General features: G+C 41.9%; 1 protein-coding gene across 1 annotated transcript in view; it reads left to right on the forward strand.

Annotated features, from left to right (window-relative positions):
- The window catches only part of EPHA6 (EPH receptor A6), a 449,967-nt gene that overhangs the window by 233,745 nt on the left and 200,894 nt on the right, over window positions 1-15,328 (forward strand). The window lies entirely within an intron of this gene.

Genomic DNA, 15,328 nt, shown 5'->3' on the forward strand with positions numbered 1-15,328 from the left:
CTACAGTTATTTAACACATTACTGCATGCTTCATTAATCTTATTTCACCAAAATTACTTTGGTAGTTCTATTTAAGCTGACAACAATATGTATATTCATGAGATTGTATTAATAAACATCAAATTAATAAATTTTGAAGATACTGTCAAATATGAATTTAGAGATATTTCTCAGTTGATCAAACAATCTTCTTACATATGCATGAAAATACAAAATATTCCATTGTTTATCTTATTGAGCAACAAAGGCATTCATAAAATCAAAAAACTCAAGCGGGAAGCTGTGATTATATGAAGACTTGCCTTTTTATATACCTGTACACATGTGGTGTATATAAAAAGATAGCAGGGCTTTTCTCATGTAATTATGGTTGCAATATTAACTTATTTTTCACTTTCATTTTGTACATCTCTTTTGGACAATAACATGTTTCACTAATATTACTACATCTACATGGGAGAGGTCTCTAGTTTCAAGAAGAACAATGACATTTTGTTAATCTGTATTTTTATCAATTTTAATATTTTTACTGTGGGTTTTATTATTTATGAATTATGTTAAATTTTGTTCAGCTTTTTTTTTTAGCTGAAGCTCTTCATTTTATTACTAATGGCTTGAGTTGCCTTCTTTGGTCAATGGTAGAATATAAATTAATTAGACAAAGGAATAATCTGAAGATCCACACATTGTTAAACAATGCCTGTTATTAACAATGCATGATAACTAATGTGTGAATCTAAATTGAAGTATGGCATTAAACTGCTTTAATCCCTTTATTTATTTTAATTTACATTTTTACATTCCTTTGTCTAATTAATTTATATTCTACCATTGACCAAAGAAGGCAACTCAAGCCATTAGTAATAAAATGAAGACTTTCAGCTGAAAAAAAAAGCTGAACAAAATTTAACGTAATTCATAAATAATAAAACCCACAGTAAAAATATTAAAATTGATAAAAATACAGATTAACAAAATGTCATTGTTCTTCTTGAAACTAGAGACCTTTACTTTATTTACATTTATATCAATTATAAAATATGTTTATATTCAAAATGTTTTTCTAACGTATAATATACTTTTTATTAGAACAACTGCAGATGATTAGCATTATTAAAAATAAATGCTATAAAGAACTAAAATAGTGAAGTATATAATTATTCAGTTAGCACTAAGAACTGACAATCCCTTTTTTCTGTTGTTCTGAATGTGTTGTCCAACGAAGTATGGGGAAATATTGTCATTGCATTATATACTAAGTAGAAATAACCAGTTTAATTCAAATATTTTCTGCACAAATGTTCTAATGATGTGCAGTAACAATAGTAAGAGGAGCAATTCTATAAAATGCAAGGTCATAAATGATGATACTGTGGGCAATTATTATTGAGTAACTAAAGAAATACTTAAAATATTAAACTCCTAGATATTTTTTCTGTTTGCACAAAATACTGTCAAACTAAAAGTTAGAGTTATATAGTGTGTTTTTATTTAAGTTGTACAGTTGAGATATTGAGCTGTCAACATCTATGATATAAAAATATCAGTGCCTTTACCTACATCTAGTGTGTTAGCTGAAGGAAACAATAAAATTGACAAAGAGAAAATAACCAATTCAAACTCCTAAACAGTTTGAAAGGGAGGCAAAGAACAGGAAGATGGGGCTGAATTTTCTGCTACAATGAATCTCAAGGTAATCAAAGGATACCCTAAGCCTTGAAAGCAGCCTCCTGTAATGTTAAGCTTTTCAGCTATTTTTAGCTAAACTCTTGAAGTCTTTGTTGGTTGTATGAAGACTGGTGAATAACTCTTTTATATGAATAGAATATTTACTCACATCTTAAATAATCATTGGTATCAAAGATGTGTTTGAAATCTTATTCTTGGACTCCAATCCAGACTCTTCCAGACCACGCAGGGAAAGGAAAGGGTAAAAAATTTGCTCTTCCACACATTGCAGCTTAAGTCCTGGATCAAAACTTCTAGACAAAGAGATCAGTAACCTTGTGCTGTGATGAACCTCGTGCTGTGGTAAAACAGAACAGCTTCAATATAGAAAGATTTATACAATCACTTATCTCCTTTTCCTAATATTCCTAACCCTTCGCTTTTCATCATATATCTCCACATAACTAATGTTGCAATAATAGAATGCTGTTTCAAAACTGTTAAGTTTGAGCAATGAGAGGCTGAACCAGAGCATGAGTGCAACAGTACTTTATTTACAAATAAAGGGCTGACCGTGCTTGCCAAGCCTGGAACTGGCTCGCAGCAATCAGCAGCCAGTTGGACCCCGCAGCCTGCTTTTATAGCTGGCTGCTGGGGAGAACTGACCAATGGGAATGGGGGAATAACGCCCACACAAGTGAGTGGACCTGAGTGAGAACTCCATGAGTCCTCAGGACATAACACCCCTTCCCCCCAGATGCGAACACGCATAGTCCTTGAGGTAGATGGGGGGGTTTGTGTTGGCGCCCGGAGCGGCGCAACTCGGGAACATTGTCTGACTGTTCGGTATCAGTCTGTGACGGTTGAGCTGGCATAGTGTCGCCAACACTCTCTCTGGACTGGGCATCCTCGGGAACCACCGGGTTGGTTTCTGGAGTCAAACTCTCGTGGGTTGGATCCGGTTGATCAACTCTCTGGGCGCTGTTGTCCGGGTTTGGGCTGACCGGAACGACCGCTGGCGCAGGCTGGTCACTGGGTGCGATGTGGCTGGGTGGCGGATGGGACGGTTCCCCTTCGACTGGAGACTCTGGATTCTTGTTTGCGAGGTTGCTGAGGCGCCTTCTGAGTTGGTCTATGTGTCTCCTCCAGACGCGACCATCCTCCAGCCTGACTCTATATGATCTCGGCCCGGTGACGGCGATGACCTCGCCCGGAATCCAAAGTGGGTCCCCAGCGAAATTCCTTGCGAATATCGGCTCCTGTAACATAAAATGTCTAACCCCCGAAGTGGAAGCGAGGGGAGAGTCAGGGCAGTATTGTGGGTGCAGTCTATCTAATACAGTCCTCAGGCGCCGGCCCATCAGAAGTTCCGCTGGGGACTTATTGGTGACTGCACAGGGGGTTGAGTGCTGGCTCATCAGGAACCGTGAGAGTTTGTGGTGCCAGTCATCTCTGCCAAACCTAGCGAGGGCCTCTTTGGTGGTCCTGACGGCCCTTTCAGCCAACCCATTACTCGCAGGGTGAAATGGGGCTGTTAAAATGTGGCGAATACCTAGGTTGGCTGCAAAACGGCTGAATTCTACTGATGCGAACTGTGGGCCATTATCGGAGACCAAGGAGTCGGGTAGTCCATGGGTAACGAACAGGCGCGTTAACACGTTGGTGATTGCTAGTGTGGTGGTCGTGGATAGCTGCGCCACGTCTATCCACTTGGAATAAGCGTCCCACGACCACTAGGAACATCTTTCCATGCACGGGCCGGCCAGATCGATATGGATTCTAGACCAAGGGCGCTGGCGCTCTCCCATCTGGTAGGGGTGGCGATGGGGGAGCAGGACGGGATTCCTGGCAAATGCTGCAGGAACTTACCCAATTGACAATGTCCTCGTCTAGACCCGGCCACCACACGTAGCTGCGTGCCAACGCCTTCATTCTCACAATGCCGGGTGTCCCTCGTGCAACGCCTCCAGGACTCGGGCACGCAGCGAGGTTGGAATGATCACTCGAGTGCCCCACAGTAGACAACCCTGCAAACTGGACAGCTCCTGCATGCGAGTCTTAAAGGGTGCAAATTTGTTATCAACATTGCCTCCCGGCCACCCCCTCCTCACCCAGTCGAGCACCTGGGCGAGCGTTTGGTCTGCCTTGGTTTTGGCGGCGATGTCAAGGGCGGTGATGGGCAGGTCCAACTGGGTGATTTCAAAAATGGCATTGACAGGAGCTGGGTCTTCAGCTGGAGCGGGTAAGGGGCAGCGACTGAGTGCGTCAGCGTGGGATAGAGTTTTGCCCGGGCGGTGGATAAGTTTGTATGAGTAGGCCGCTAGGAAAAGCGTCCACCTTGTCATCCGAGGGGAGAGGACTTGAGGTGTCTGTTTGTCGCCGGCCAGTAGGCCCAGGAGGGGCTTATGGTCGGTGACCAGTTCAAGAAGTGGCCAAAAGGAATTCGTGAAACTTTTTCACGGCTGCAACAGCTGCTAGGGCTTCCTTGTCTATTTGGCTGTAATTTCGCTCCGTGGCCGAGAGCGTCCTGGAGAAAAAGGCGATGGGGGCCTCGGCGCCATTGGCGAGTCGGTGACTAAGGACCGCCCCAATTCCAAAAGGGGATGCGTCTGCTGCCAGTACTAAAGGAAGGTTGGGGTCGAACTGGATGAGCACTGCCTCTGACGTAAGTAGTGATTTGACGGCGTTAAACGCCTGGTCTTCTTTGTGCCCCCAGTGCCACGGTGACTTTTTGTCTAGTAATCTGTGTAGGGGTTCGGCTACTGAGGCTTTATGGGGCAAAAAGGATGCATAAAAGTTTAGGAGTCCCAAGAAAGCTTGTAGCTCCGTTTTGGAGGTCGGTGTGGGAGCTTCGTGGATCGCCCTGACCTTGGACTCCAGGGGGTGAATGCCAGAGGCGTCAATTTTATAACCCAGAAAGTCCACCTGTCTAGTGGCAATGGCGCATTTTTTTTTTTTAACTTGAGGCCATGCTGTCTGAACCTCTCTAACACTGCTCGCACTCTCTGGAAGAGTTGGGGTCTGTCCCTGGCCGAGACCAAGATGTCGTCGAAGTAGGGTACTACACCAGGGAGGCCCTGTAAAATCCGCTCCATGAGGGATTGAAAAATACCCGGGGCAACACTTACGCCAAATTGGAGACGCTTGCATCGGAAGGCACCCCTGTGAGTGACGATGGTCTGAAGTTCTGCTGTTTGGTTATCAACAGGGAACTGTTGATATGCTTGAGACATGTCCAATTTAGCAAAAATACTGCCCGGTTCGAATGTGTGCAATAAGTGCTGAATGACGGGCACGGGATAGGCGCTAACTTGTAAATATTTATTGATTGTTGTCTTGTAGTCCGAGCAAATTCTCAGGCTACCATCTTTTTTGAGGGTGTGACAATGGGCGTCTCCCACTTGGCGAAATCTGTTGGCTCAATGACCCCTTGTTTTAGTAGTTTATCCAATTCAGCGTCTAATTTTGGTCGAATAGCAAATGGAACTCTCCGTGGTTTTAATCTGATTGGGACTGCCTGGGGGTCAACGGTGAACGAGATGGGGGTTCCATTATAACACCCCAGCTCCTCGCTGAACACATCTGCGTAGTCAGCGAATAAGGAGTCAGTGTCTGAGGTTGAGACAGCATGGACTCCTGTTAACCCTAGGCCGAGGTGGGGAAACCAATCGAGCCCCAATAAGGTGGGTAGATTGCCGTTAACTACCACTAGAGGTAGGTGGCCTTTAAAAGCTCTAAAACTGACAAAGAACTTGCCTCTGCCGATCACGGGAATGGCCTTCCCTGGTAGTCCTTCAGACCGAACTGGCATCTCTGAAGCCGGGTAGTAGATAGGCTGGGGTGGAGTCTCTTGAGGGTGTTCCACGAGATTATTGAGAGCGCTGACCCTGTGTCAACCTCCATGTGGCACGGTTTACCTTCTAGGGAAACGGAGAGAGAAATTTTACTAACAGAGTGGCAAGTACGCCTGGCAAGGCGGTGCGTGCGACAGTTTAATACTTGCCTCTGTGGTCCCGAGTGCGAGGACGGGGGTCTTTGTGCAGCGCTTTGGGGGCTTGGCAGACTCTCGCAATGTGCCCCCTCTTATGGCAGTTGTTGCAAACGGCTCCTTTAAACTTGCAGGTGGCCCTTTGATGTGATCCCCCACAGGCTAGGCACAGGGTGATGTGCTTGGGTGGACCGGTGTATTCTTGTTTGGCCCCTACCTGCGACCGTCTGTCATTGGTGAGGCGATGGACATCGTTCTCATCGTTGTGGCCTTCCTCCGCTTCCACCTCTTCGGAATGGACTGGGAACGCTGCTAGCTTGGCGCTTGGGCCCTGAATTTCGGTGGCTGAGTTCGTAGCTAGCTCGGCTGCTAGGGCCTCCTCTACCGCTTGCGCGAGGTTGAGGTCTTTTTTAGCTAGCAGTCGCCTCTGTAGGTTGAGATCCTTGACCCCACAAACCAATTGATCGAGGAGCATGTCCTCCAGGTATGTTCCAAACCCGCAGTGCAGGGCTGCTGTTCTGAGGGCGGCCATATATTGGTTGATGGTCTCCTTACTAGATTGCTTCCTCATTCGGAACGTGAACCTCCTGGCGATTTGTGAAGGCCTGGGAGCGTAGTGGTTTGTGAGGATCTCAAGCAACTCGGACCACGGAACATTTTTTAATTCTCTCGGCGCCACGAGTGCTGCAGCGGTATCGTAAACGGTGGCTCCGCAGTAGATTAGGAAATAGGATTTTTTCCGATGCTCTCCCGCATCCGACAGGCCGACCGCATCGATGTAATGATTGAAACGGTTCTTATACGATTCCCACTTCTCTTCGTCTGGTTTAAACGCCGGGAATACTGGATTGGAACTCATGGTACTGGAACGGCTGGGCTACCTGCGGGAGAAATCTCTCTGGGACTACGAACGCTCGTGAGTTACTAGTGATATCAGCTCTGGAGAGGTTTTTCGCTACCCTCTCTTTCTCTCTCTCTGGGTTACCACGTTGGCTGCTAGCCGTTGGAGGTGTCTTGATTCGCGCCAAAAAAAGTGGGCGTTAGTGACTCTCTACAGCGCTGTGCTGTGATTCCTACTGGCTCGAAATTCAAATGACACCCGTTTGAATTTCGCGCCAAATGCAGAGCGGCTGCGGCTCGCAGCGCTTCACTTTCCCCGTAGCGAGGCTAACAAGCGGCTACAGACGCTTCTAACTATTTGACTCAGACCGCTTTCTCTGGCTGCGGATCTGCGTTTGCTCTTTTTGATCGCTCGTTTCGCTAGCTGACCGCTCTCTCTGGCTGCGGATCAGCGTTTCCCTTGTTACCAGCCGATCGCTCTCTCTGGGCTGTAGATCGGTGGCTAGTGACTCAGCGGTTGCAAGGTGCTTCTGGTAGCCATCCCATCCTCGTCGCCAGTGTTAAGTTTGAGCAATGAGAGGCTGAACCAGAGCATGAGTGCAACAGTACTTTATTTACAAATAAAGGGCTGACCGTGCTTGCCAAGCCTGGAACTGGCTCGCAGCAATCAGCAGCCAGTTGGACCCCGCAGCCTGCTTTTATACCTGGCTGCTGGGGAGAACTGACCAATGGGAATGGGGGAATAACGCCCACACAAGTGAGTGGACCTGAGAGAGAACTCCATGAGTCCTCAGGACATAACAAAAACGTAATTAATATAATGTTTGAATCTTTTTAGTAATCCTAGAGCCACTGTTCTAGTCCTTGAAATATTCCAATGCCTTTTATCAACTGAGTTATAATTTACTTCATAGCTGATTCACTACCTATTTCCAGATTTCCTGGGGCAAAATGTGCCTACTGCATTTTCATTGTTAAAACCATGTTAATGAATAGCTGGCACTTATGGACTGTTGTATTTTGTGCATCATTTTTATGAACAACCAGAAACAGACATTTATTAAAAAATAGATATTTATATACTCTTTTAAATCTTTTATGTGGGATTATCATTTTATGTATCACTGCATCCTTCCCTTTAAAACTTTCTGAATGTGGTCAAGGACACTGATTTATTCTGTAATTGATCATCTTGTATTCTATGAAGCTTTTTTCAGTATAATTACTGTATAGTAATTACAATGATTATTGTACAGGTGTAGGTAATGTACATACTTAGGTTTTACTGCCAACCTATCATTGTCAGGAGGGCCTCTTGTAGCCCATGCAGCCCTCTGTCAGTGAAATGGAGCTCAGAGGGCTGCATGGGCTACAAGAGGCCCTCCTGACAAAAAAATGGGGCCTGGGGGAGCCTGCATGCCCCCCCCCCAGCTCCATTTTCATTGACAGAGGTAGAGGGCTGCAGGAGGCCATCCAGGCTAAAAATGGGGCCCAGAGGGAACATGCACAAGCTCCATTTTTATGGCAGAGGGCTGCAGAAAGTTGTCCTGGCCAAAAACAGGCCTGAAGTGAAAGAGGGGAAGGAAGAAGAAAGCAGAAGGAAAATGAAGGAAAAAGAAGAAAAGGAAGGAGAGGGCAGGGAGGGAGGGAGGGAGGGAGATTATAATGAGAGTGAGGGAGGGTCTGACAGAAGTCCTACCTTATCACTTGGCCACAACAGGTGCTCCCCGACACACTGATGTTGAGCTGGCCACACCTCCACTGGCCATGCCCCCCACCCCCACCCTCCAAGGTCAAACACAACCCTGATGCAATCCTGAATCAAATCGAGTTTGACGCCCCTGTTCTAAGCGGTTTATAGAGTCAGAAAGGGCGATGTGGTGGCTCAGTGGCTAAGACGCTGAGCTTGTTGATCAGAAAGGTCAGCAGTTCAGCAGCTCAAATCCCTAGCACTGTGTAATGGAATGAGTTCTCGTTACTTGTCCCAGCTTCTGCCAACCTAGCAGTTCAAAAACATGTAAAATGCAAGTAGAAAAATAGGGACCACTTTGGTGGGAAGGTAACAGCTGTCCATGTGCCTTTGTCATTTAGTCATGCTGGCCACATGACCACAGAGATGTCTTCGGACAGTGCTGGCTCTTCGGCTTTGTAATGGAGATGAGCACCGCCCCCTAGAGCTGGAAACTACTAGCACGTATGTGCGAGGGAAACCTTTTCCTTTACCTAGAGTCAGCAAATTTCCCCCAACAATCTGGGTCCTCATTTTACTGACCTTGTAAGGATAGAATGCTGAATCAACCTTGATCCAGACTGAAATAAACTCCTAGCCATGAGCAAAGTCAGCCTGAAATTCTGCATTCCAATCACTGCACCACCATGGATCTTACAAACCAGTGACTGTGTAAAAGAGCAGACAGTGGGAAAAGAAGCATTTCTTTTATTTTCTGATATATTTAAAAATAAGTCTTTAATACCATGTCAGACTCTGCAGACTTATCCAAAAGTCTCAAACATCTGAAACCTTTCTGTTTCTGCCACAGCAAAAAAAAAAAAAATAGTGAGAAGATTTCAAATATATGTACGTACAAGCATCTAAGTTAGTCTTTGTATGTTTACTAACCATTCTTCCTCCTCCTGACTTAAAAACAATTGCAATTACATATTTTTCTATTTTTGCCCTCTATTAAAAGCTATAAATTTTAAAACAAATTAATGTGTTCATATTATGTATTTTAAAATAATCAGTTCCTATTTGTAAAGTTTTCTGTTATATTCTGTAGATTTTTCATAACACATACAAACCACTTAGAATGTTTTTCTTATTTCATTATCTATTGTTGTGGTGTGACTTGTTCTATGGTTTAATGCTTTTTTTATTATTGCATTTAGCTGTGTTTCTCCCTTTTGTTTATGTAATATCTTTCTAAAGCTCCTTCACCTGAATTGATTCCAGAGCAGTTGCAGTATGTTACAAAACCTATTGCAAAGAAAAACAATATGATTATTAAAAAATGCTATCCCAAAATAAAAATCTGAATGGCACTATTTTTAAATCGTAGTAACATATTCATGCTGTGAACATGGAGCCAGAGATGCCATTTAGCATTCTCCCTGAGCATACACAAACATCTTTTTTAAGGACAATTATGGAGCAAGAGAATTTTGTAGTTAAAACCCAAGAAAACATGAGCTTTTGTGCTGGAATGGTAAATGTATTTTTATTTAAATTGGGTTAATTCTGGAAAAATAGCACAGGATAGAATCATAGATTAGAGAATAGTGGTAGAGTTAATAATGGATTCAGCTTTAGACTCTATTATCATTAAATATCAGCAAAAATAATTAGGTTAATTAAGTGATCATTCATTGTATGATTGGTTATAAATACAAAATAAAATTAACAGAAATGGATCCTAGTTTTTGTTTGTTTTCTTCTTTTAAGGATAGCATTAAGCAATGTATTTTATCCTGTGTGAGATAAGAGGCAATCTTACTTAAAAAAGAAGGAGGAGAAAAGGATATTTGGGGTCAAAATAAAGTCTATATTCTGCCTTCTTCCTTCCCAGTCCAACCTAAAAATTGTGACTAGTACAATAATAGCTGACAGTGCAAATAGCATGTAAATATTAACAGTTATGAATCAAGAATCATGATATACAAAGCTGCTTGAAGATAGAGTTTGCTAAGCACTTGCTAACATTAAACATTTTGTGATATCTAGACTGATGAACATGATTTATACAAGCAATTATTTATTCAAGATTTGTCTTTCATTACAGTTGCCAAATTATGGGATTAGTAAACAATACAGAAATTTGAAATGTGATTCCAATGAAGCCAATTTCTAATTTGGCACATTGAGAAAGAAAGAGATTTTTTTTTTTTACATCCACATTAGTCAACAACAAAAATTGGAATGATTCAGATGATTGAATAGTAGCATTGTTCACATTTTTCAAATCAGATTGTTTCTCTTACATTAATTAATGCTGATGTTCTCCAGCTAAAGATCAATAAAGGGTTGGATATCATTTTAAAACAAAGAAAAATGTAGGGATCAGTATTTCAGAATAGTGGGGTTCATAAAAATAACTGAGAACTTTTCCTTAACTTTTTCATGAATAGTCTGAAGCATTGTTTCTCTTGGATTTGTATTTTTGAAATCTTCCTTTAAATTAAAAACTCTGTTCCTTAGGACTTCATATTTACATCTAGATGTTTATATCAATCTAGATTATGTCACAATTTCATACATTAATATTTAACAAGAGGTATGTAACATGTACCTGAACTGGTATCGTTATAGATCCTAGTACCTACAAGCATAGAAGTACATCTCTTTTAAAATTATTATATCCAAGGGGAAGAAAAACTGTAAAGCATTACCTATGTGCAGATTTGGGCTGCAGTGCTTTCTTCTGTGCAATTTTGGTCTTGCTGAAGCAGTAGAAACTAACTCCAGCATTTGATTATTTAATTGCACCTGTATATTGCTATTCAAAGAAACAATAAGGCAACAACCATAGTGTTATGGAAAGCATTGATGGAATGGAATGGAATGAAAAGCATTGATAAAAAAAATTAACTATTTAAATTATTAACTACTGTAGATCGTACCATATCTGCCAGAGAGGATCAACCATTTTCCTTCCAAGCTACAGTTAAAATTCTAAAATTTATTTGATGAAAAATAATATTTCTTTATTATTACAATCAAAAGAAAAATCTACTATTATCTAGTCCTAGGTGATTGCACAAAATAGAACATATTATGTTCAAGTATTATTGTCTCTTTAACTGCGGATGTTGAATGAATAGAAGCAAGCTGTGATAACTGTGAAAAGATAATTCTTAAGTCTGATCCTCCATTTTCTTTTGATATATTGCTATGATTTATGGCAGTATAAATCCATCATCACTTTCTAATACTGTATTACTTCTTAGCAGAGATGGGAACTTTTTATGTTATGTATTTGTGAGCACTCGACTAAAACTATTTCAAATAATGTTCTAATGAAATTAGGAACATTCTGAAATTAATTTAATGGTACAATTATCACCATTTTTTCCTCAACAAAAATGCACTCTTTTATTATCCTTTTTTTTTTTAAATCCTTCTGAAAACAATTCTGGGATAAAGCAACTTGATTATGATCATGAACAATGAATCTGGAAAAAATATTGCAAAACTCTTTGAAAATGTTGAATTGCACTCAGCCTAGATAGTAATAATGGCCATGAGTTCTTTTCAACAATAGTAATTTATGATAATATTCCTATTATCATGCATTTCTCGTGGAAAACTGGCATAATGCTATCATAGCATTTTAAGTTTTATGTCAATTCAATGTTCAAATAAATTTGAAATCTTTACTAAGAAACTGTAATGTTCACATCCTTGGGCCACTTCGTAGAGATAGAAGGAGTTCTGCTTTTATTCTTTTCTTGTTTTGTTTTGTTTTGCTTTTATTCTTTTCTTGTTTTGTTTTGTTTTGCTTTTATTGTTCTGTAGTTTTTTAATTGGGGGATGAGATATATATCAATTCAATGCAGAGGTGGGGTTCTACAAGTTCGCACCTATTTGCTAGAACCAGTTGTTAACATTCTAAGCAGTTCAGAAAACTGGTTGTTAGAAGAAATTACTGGCCTAATCCTGTAAGGCAGGGGTCCCCAACCACCGGGCCACAGACCGGTACCGGTCCGTGGATCATTTGGTACCGGGCCGCAAAGAAAATAAAAATAAAATAAAAACCTTCAGTGAATGCTGCTGGGATCAGGGATCAAGGACACAAATGAAAGAAGGGGAGGGAGGAAGCAACCAAAGCCTGTCCTGCTCTCCGGTTCAGCGGCTTCGGTTTCCTCCCGCCTCGTTCCTCTCTCAGTTGCTCTCTCGCTCCTCCACCAGCCCAGGAAGAAACTACTTCAAAGAAGCTGGTAGGGTGGCTTTTCCTGTCAGCGCAGCTCCTCCGAAGCGCCTGTTCACCTCCACCCCACTGCCCACGGTTCAATCCAGTGCTCCGTTCTGCCTGCCTGCCTGCCTTCGTTTCTGGTTGTTTCGGAGTAGCTTTGGCTGAGAATAATAACTATTCGCCTCTTTTACTCAGCTGAAGCTGCTCCGAAACAACCAGAAACGAAGGCAGGCAGGCAGAACGGAGCACTGGATTGAACCGCGGGCAGCGGGGTGGGGGTGAACGGGCGCTTCGGAGGAGCTGCGCCGACAGGAAAAGCCACCCTACCGGCTTCTTTGAAGTAGTTTCTTCCTGGGCTGGTGGAGGAGCGAGACAGCGACTGAGAGAGGAACGAGGCAGACACCTGAGGGATAAGGCTGAGGAAGGGAGGGAGACACCTGAGGGATGAGGCTGAGGGAGGCAGGGCTGAGAGGCGGGGCTTCTCAGCCATCCTGCAGGGACTTGTCCTGAGCCTCCCTGAACTTGGTGGTTTGATGGCAGACGTTTTATTACCCGACTAGGTAACAACATCAGATGTTATCTAGTCAGGTAATGAAACGTCTGCAAGCAAACCACCAAACTTGGACTCCTCCCCCTCCCCCCTCCTTGAAAAAGTGTCCCCCCCAGTCCTTGAAAAAGTGTTTCTGCGTGAAACTGCTCCCTGGTACAAAAAAGGTTGGGGACCACTGCTGTAAGGAAGGCAAGAAGGAAACATGTGTTACTTACCGAAACTGACCTTCTGTTAACCCTTATTACATTCTTGGCAGGACTAGACGTCCTGTCTCTGGAACTTCTCTGGAGTTTTTTTCCCCTCCTTTGCTGGTACTTTGCTTGTGTGGAGTGACCATTCAAAGTTACAATGGCACTAAAAAAAGTGACTATTTTTCACACTTACGACTATTGCAGCATCCCCACAGTCACAAGAGGCCAGGCTAGGAGATGCGTGCCTTGATGTGGGTGATATTGAGTTGGCCACACCTAGCCAATAACATGACCACCAAGCCATGTCCACCCAGTCACATGACCACCAAGCCAATGCCCACCACCTAAGCCACGCCACAGAACCGGTTGTTAAAAAATTTGAATCCCACCCCTGGTTCAATGTCATTTTTACCATCCAAATTCTGTTGATCAGAGTGGTTTAAAAATTCTAGAAGGAAGGAAGAGAGGAAGGGAGGGAGGGAGGAGGGAGGGAAGGAAGGAAGGAAGGAAGGAAGGAAGGAAGGAAGGAAGGAAGGAAGGAAGGAAGGAAGGAAGGAAGGAAGGAAGGAAGGAAGGAAGGGAGGGATTTATTTGGTTACATCTTTACTTACATTATCACCTGTCTTGACTTTATGAAAAATTATAAACCTTTATGTAAATAAAGGTAGCTGAATTAAAAACCATTTAATTTTTCCAATAATTCACTAGGTGTAATTTCCATGTTTAAAACTTCAGTTCCTATTTAAAGTTAAAGTAAAATGTTCCTGTATTAAGCTGTATTAAGCTCAAAGCCAAAATGCATTTATCCATATAACAGCTATGCCAGTTATTTAGCAGTTCATTCCCTGGAGTAATTTAGCATTATTAAAGGAACTTTAAGTCTGCCCCATCTGCATCTTTATTCATGAATTGTAATTATAAACTTAATTTTGCCCCATGTGTACATGTATATGATTGAGTACTTCTGTTTTTTCCTCTGGTCTAGAAGTTATTTAAGGGGACTTGTTATTCTACCATTTTTACCTGTGGTATTATGTTAACATTTATTTCTATTGAATGTTGCATGTAACTCTAAATGTATGTAGATATTACGCTTTATGCATTGTATCTATTTTACATGTTCTGAAACATTATGAAAAAATGATAATTCTATAGCATTTGTGCATAGAAATAGAAAGCTACCATTATAAACAATAATAATTGTAACAACAATTGAATGACAGCTTCTCTAGATAAGTCACTCCTCTGCTATAATTTGGCCATGCTTGGATAAAAAAAATGTCACATTTGTATACCTAACAAAGATCCTTCTTCTACAAAGACACCAGCAGGCATGATGGTTCATATCCAATAGATTTTTGCCCATAGAATCTCCTCTTCCATCTCCATACAAGAGTGGGCAGGAACTGGGGCAAATAATGGGAGCTGCTCATTATGTAGCATTCAGGTCTGGAACCTGGGCTGCCAGCTCTATAGCTGACAAGGCCAGCATCTTTAATTGTTGAGCTATCACACCCCCATTAAGAATAAGTCATACAGGACAGAAAAATGAATGAGTAGAATTGTAAAACTAATGGGGTTAACGTATTGCAATCTGATAAAACAGTCACCTCATCAAAATACATCATATTAATATTTGGGGAATGAGTTCACTCCTTCCATCAAGGTAACAGGATTCATTATGAAATGTCCATCTATCACTCACCACTTGTTCTTATCCGTCTTCTCCACCCCCCTTAAAGATTATCCTACTCAAATGGTGATCTCATGGATGAATCTTATCATATCATGTTGGAAGACAGACTTGCTTGAATATACGTTGCAACATCTTGCACAGCCAAACACTAATAATGTCATTGATCCATCTTTGTTGAGGAAACAACAGACCATAGAGTGGAATATTAGTCGATCCAGGATTTTATTTATTCAAATAGAAATCAATTTACCAGAATTAAAAGAGACAATGAGAAAAGCAATGTTTCTGATGATACATTATAGAACAGAGCTCTTATTGTTTCTTTATAATAGTTTTCCTATAATCTGATGAGGATGCCTTTTAAGAAGATTAAAGAGCAATCTTATATCTACTTGCTTAGAACTAAACTGCAGTAAACTAAGTACAACTTAGACATGTAAACAGATTGTTGCTCAAATACTGATATAGGAGTTGTAGCCCATGATG

Source organism: Pseudonaja textilis, chromosome 7, assembly GCF_049901715.1.
Source record: "Pseudonaja textilis isolate UNSWEBS1 chromosome 7, rPseTex1.2, whole genome shotgun sequence".
Classification (NCBI taxonomy): domain Eukaryota; kingdom Metazoa; phylum Chordata; class Lepidosauria; order Squamata; family Elapidae; genus Pseudonaja; species Pseudonaja textilis.